Source organism: Olea europaea, chromosome 21, assembly GCF_002742605.1.
Source record: "Olea europaea var. sylvestris chromosome 21, O_europaea_v1, whole genome shotgun sequence".
In the NCBI taxonomy this organism is placed as follows: Eukaryota; Viridiplantae; Streptophyta; class Magnoliopsida; order Lamiales; family Oleaceae; genus Olea; species Olea europaea.
In genome coordinates, this window is record NC_036257.1 from 1,382,903 (window position 1) to 1,388,027 (window position 5,125).

A 5,125-nucleotide genomic window follows, 5' to 3' on the forward strand; every position below is an offset into this window, starting at 1 on the left:
AAGAACAAATGAAAAATTCTAGTAAAGGGACTTATTACAAAGACCCAAATTTTGATGTGCATACCATCAATGACGAGTCATACGACCAGGCCGAAATGTGTTTGGCTGAATTGGTCAAAGGAGATACATATACTTGTCCCATAATAGCCAAGCCTAGACCATCGGCCAAAGATGAGCCCATAAAAGATGGAAACATAAAGGCTAGAACGTTCTCGTTCGATGTAGCCAAAGCTGACCTTATATTTGATAAATTATATAGGGATAAGCAGATAAAGTTGAGCGATAAGCACAAATTGCCAAACCCTGAACAAATTAAGGGTAAAAAATATTGTAAGTGGCGTAATGCATGGTCACATTTGACTAACAATTGCTTGGTTTTTCGCCATGTATTGCAGGATGCCATTGAATCGGGACGAATTACGTTCGATGATAAGAAGAAGATGGTAGTGGACGAAAATCCTTTTCCACAGCCACTTGGAGTGAACATGGTGACATCTGGATTCAAAAACAAGTTGCCAAAATTCAAGTTGGTCATCGATGATGGAGAAGAGGACCCTAGACCACATCCCAGTGTCTTTGAACGAATCAAGGGGAAAGAACCAAAAAAGGACGAAGATGTCCTGTGCGCAAGATGTAAAAGAGAAATGAATAGCAATATGGAGAAACCAGGGATATGGCAGCATCCTCATCACCCTACCTTCTTCCCAAACACTCAGCCCGGTAGAGGGCGAGGTACATCATTCTATAGAGGACCGCATTTTGAGAGGCAGTTCAGGCCAGCAGATAATGGAAGAACATTCAGGCTGCAACCTCACCGGCCGAATGTGTGGCATTCATTCCAGTATAATGCAGGAAGGGCAATACCCTTCGATGAGATAACTAGAACCCAACAAAGGGGTTTCCAACGAAACTATGGATGGATGATGAGGCAGCAATAGGGAGTCCCACATCCTAAAGCGCCCACACTACTCAAGGTAGCCAATCAAAATGTCCTCAAAGATAGTGAAGAGACCGGTACAGATGAATCAATGAAGGAACTGCCAGAAACTTCTTCTGGGGGATCAAAGTTTGAGCGAGACAGAAGGGATGAAGAAGATCCAGATCAGCCCCTTACTATCCAATTCGGTATGTTGCCTCCTATCGTGGCCAATAATTACCTACTGGCTAATGAATTCAAGAATAAAGAAAAAGAAGAAGAGAAGGAGGACAATGAAGGAGAAGCTTGCGTGCTGGTATGTGAAGAAGGCCAGACTTCTAGAGAGGCCTACAACGATGAAGAGGACGATGGGATGACAAACATTGAAGAAGAAATCGACCTAGAAGCAGAAGGAAGAAAGAGAGGAGTATCGCGCAATACTCTGTTGAAGCAACTATATCGAGAGGGAGTTCGCGAAGTAGACTTGTTGGGGGAACCATCAGGGCGTCCTTTCGATTTCTACGTACTGTACGGGACACCCAAAAGGAAGAAGAGAGTGCCTCACTCTGAAAAGTATGGGTCACCCCCAAGAATAATGCCCCCTCCCACAGGTTGGGTAACTGATGAGGAAGCATTAGAAAAAAGTAGGAAGGAAGTTCAGGAGACAGAGGATCAGCGTGATATACTGCACGTCGACTTATCACAGGGGGATAATTCGACAGAAAACAAGCAGGAAGTAGAAATAGAGGCTGCCGAAAAGGTTATTTTTAAACGGCCAGCCATGAAATTGACTAAACACTTGAGGCCATTATACGTTAAAGCTCTAGTTAACGGCGTCCCAGTGGCAAAAGTGCTTGTCGATAATGGAGCAGCTATAAACACCATTCCATCTAAGATGATGAGAAAGTTCGCAAAGACAGAGGGTGACATGATTCCTACAGAAGTCATCCTCACTAGCTTCAATGGAGGAGCAACTTCAGCCAAGGGAGTTATGCCATTGGACATAACTATAGGGACAACTACTAGGACCACTGTCTTCTTTGTAATAGACGGTCCTACTAGTTACAATGTGTTACTAGGAAGAGATTGGATACACAGAAGTCGATGTATACCCTCATCGCTCCATCAATGCTTGATCTTTTGGAATAACAAAGGCCAAGCAGAGGTGGTACAGGCCGATCATAGGCCTTTTGTCGCAGAAGCAAACTCAGTGGAAAAGTTTATGTACGAAGGAAACTATACACATGTCAGGGTAGTACAAGATGGGGAAGAAACTCAAGTTGTTGTGCAAAGCGAAGAGCCATTCTCAATGGACGCACTCATTGAAATGTTCAAATAGATGAGGCCAAATATAGTGGCCCTAGAAGAGCCAGTAATTGGCAAAAGAATAATCAAGGAGTCTTGAATGGATTCCAAGTTACAAAAGCAAATGGCCGACATTCAGGCCTTCAAAGCCAGACTAATGGCTTTCAATAAGGAATGCAATGACAAGGCAAAAGAAGAGATAGCCCTAAAAGTACTGAAGGATAAGTTGGTAGTAATCGAGCTAGAACAAAGTATTGGCCGAGAAGTCAACAAGGTGGACTGTTTAGAAGAGGAAGTACTTACAAGGGAACTGGACGACGAAGTGATGCGGATCGCCAAATCTGGATACGCTCAAGCACAAGACCCTCTGATCAAAGTAAATATTGGCAATGAAGGAGAAGATAGCCCAACACTCATCAGCCAAATGCTCGACCAAGAGGTTAGTCACAAATTAATCGCTTTGCTAAAAGAGTACAAAGATTGTTTTGCTTGGGAATATGAACAAATGCCTAGTTTAGATAGAGACTTGGTGGAACATAGGTTACCAACTAAGCCTAACTTTAAACCTCATAGGAAGCCTCCTAGACGTTTTGCTCCCAATGTACTCCCTGAAATCAAGAAAGAGATAGAACGATTATTGAAAGCAGGTTTTATTAGAACAGCCAGATATGTCGAATGGTTGTCCAATGTCGTGCTAGTACTAAAAAAGAATGGTAAATTAAGGGTGTGTATAGACTTTAGAAATTTAAACATAGCTACACCCAAAGATGAGTATCCAATGCCCACGGTGGATTCTTTAGTAGATTTGACTGCCGGACATGTCATGTATTCTTTCATGGATGGGTATTCAGGATACAATCAAATTTATATAGCTGAAGAAGACATACACAAAACTGCCTTTAGATGCCCTGGGTCTCTAGGATGTTTTGAATAGGTGGTTATGCCTTTCGGCCTAAAAAATGCAGGGGCAACTTATCAAAGGGCAATGAATTTAATCTTTCATGATATGATAGGAAAGTTTGTTGAAGTGTATGTAGATGACATAGTAGTCAAGTCCATTAAAGAAGAGGACCATTTCGAACAGTTAAGATGTCCGTTTGAGCGAATGAAGCAATATAAGCTAAAGTTGAATCCCTTGAAGTGTGCATTCGGTGTTAATATAGGGAATTTTTTTGGTTTCTTAGTACACAAGAGAGGGATTGAACTTGATAAAAATAAAGCGAAGGCCATTTTAGAGGTCAAACCACCTAGCAACAAAAAAGAATTGCAAAGGTTTCTAGGCCAAGTAAACTTTTTAAGACGCTTTATTTCTAACTGCGCAGCGCGAACTAAAATCTTTTCGCCCCTCTTAAAGATGAAAAATCATGATGAATTCGTCTGGAAAGAAGAACATCAAAAGGCTTTTGAAAGCCTAAAGACATATCTATCAAGTCCACTAGTGTTGGTGTCACCAATCCAAGGACGGCCAATGAAAGTGTATGTATCGGCTGAAAAAGAATCAATAGCTGGAATGGTCGCACAGGAAGACCAATTTGATAAAGAAAGGGCAATTTACTACTTAAGTAGACGGTTAACGAAATGTGAATGTAATTACTTTGCTATCGAAAAATTATGTCTTGCATTGTATTTCACTTGTACAAAATTAAGGGCTTATTTACGTCCCATAACCGTTTATTTAATTTCTAAAGTAAATTTAGTTAAGTATATGTTCTCGCGCCCTATTTTACACCAAAGGGTAGGCCTTTGGACACTAGCTTTATCAGAAATCGAAATACAATATATACCTCAAAAGGCAGTCAAAAATCAGGCTTTGGCTAACTTTCTAGCAGATCATCCATACCTTGACATGCCTGAAGAAATCGAACTAGAAATCAATTCGTTCGAGTTAAAACCTTGGGTGTTGTATTTCGATGGGTCAAAAACCTCTAAAGGTGTAGGAGTAGGAGTAGCATTAATTAACCCTTTAGGGATTTACTACAAGTTAGCATTCACTTTAGACAGAATGTACACCAACAATCAGGCCGAAATATGAAGCCTTAATTGTAGGCCTACAACTAATGATAGATATGGGAGTAAGAAATGTGATCGTTAGGGGCGATTCTCAATTGGTGATCCATCAATTGATCGGTGATTTTAAATGCCAAAGTGATTCCATTATAAGTCAATATGAGATCGCCCAAGAATTATTAGAAGAATACGATCAAGTAGAACTTCAATGCGTTAATAGGATATATAATGACGTGGCAAATGAGTTAGCCCAAATGGCCTCAGGGTACTCAAAGGTTTTGAATTGGAAGTTTACTTGTGAGTATGGAATCATATTGCCCGTGACTCAAAGAAGGGCAAGAAAGATTGAACTTCACTGCATACAAGATGGAGATGCAATGGATTGGAGAACAGAGATTAAAGGGTTCCTTAAAGAACCTAATGGAGGGATAGTAGGAAAATGAAGCTGTGTTTGCTGAACTATACACTAATAGATGAAGAGTTGTTTAAGAAACGCTCTGATGGTATATTACTAAAGTGTGTAAGTTTGCAAGAAGCCAAGACGATCATGGCTGAGGTGCACGAAGGGATATGTGGAGCTCATCAAGCTGGCCAAAGGATGAGATGGTTAATTATTAGGAGTGGATATTTTTGGCCAAAAATGGGAGAATTATGCGTTCAGTATGCAAAGAGTTGTTTAGCATGCCAAAAACATGGTCCAATACAAAGGGCGCCAGCGCGAGAGATGGCACCTATTATTAAACCTTGGTCGTTCAAGGGTTGGGCGATAGACCTAATAGGGAAAATTTATCCCCCATCGTCTAAGCAACATACTTTTGTTATAGTTGCAACCGACTATTTCACCAAATGGGTAGAAGCGGTACCTTTGAAAGAGATCACCCAGAAGAACGTTATAGA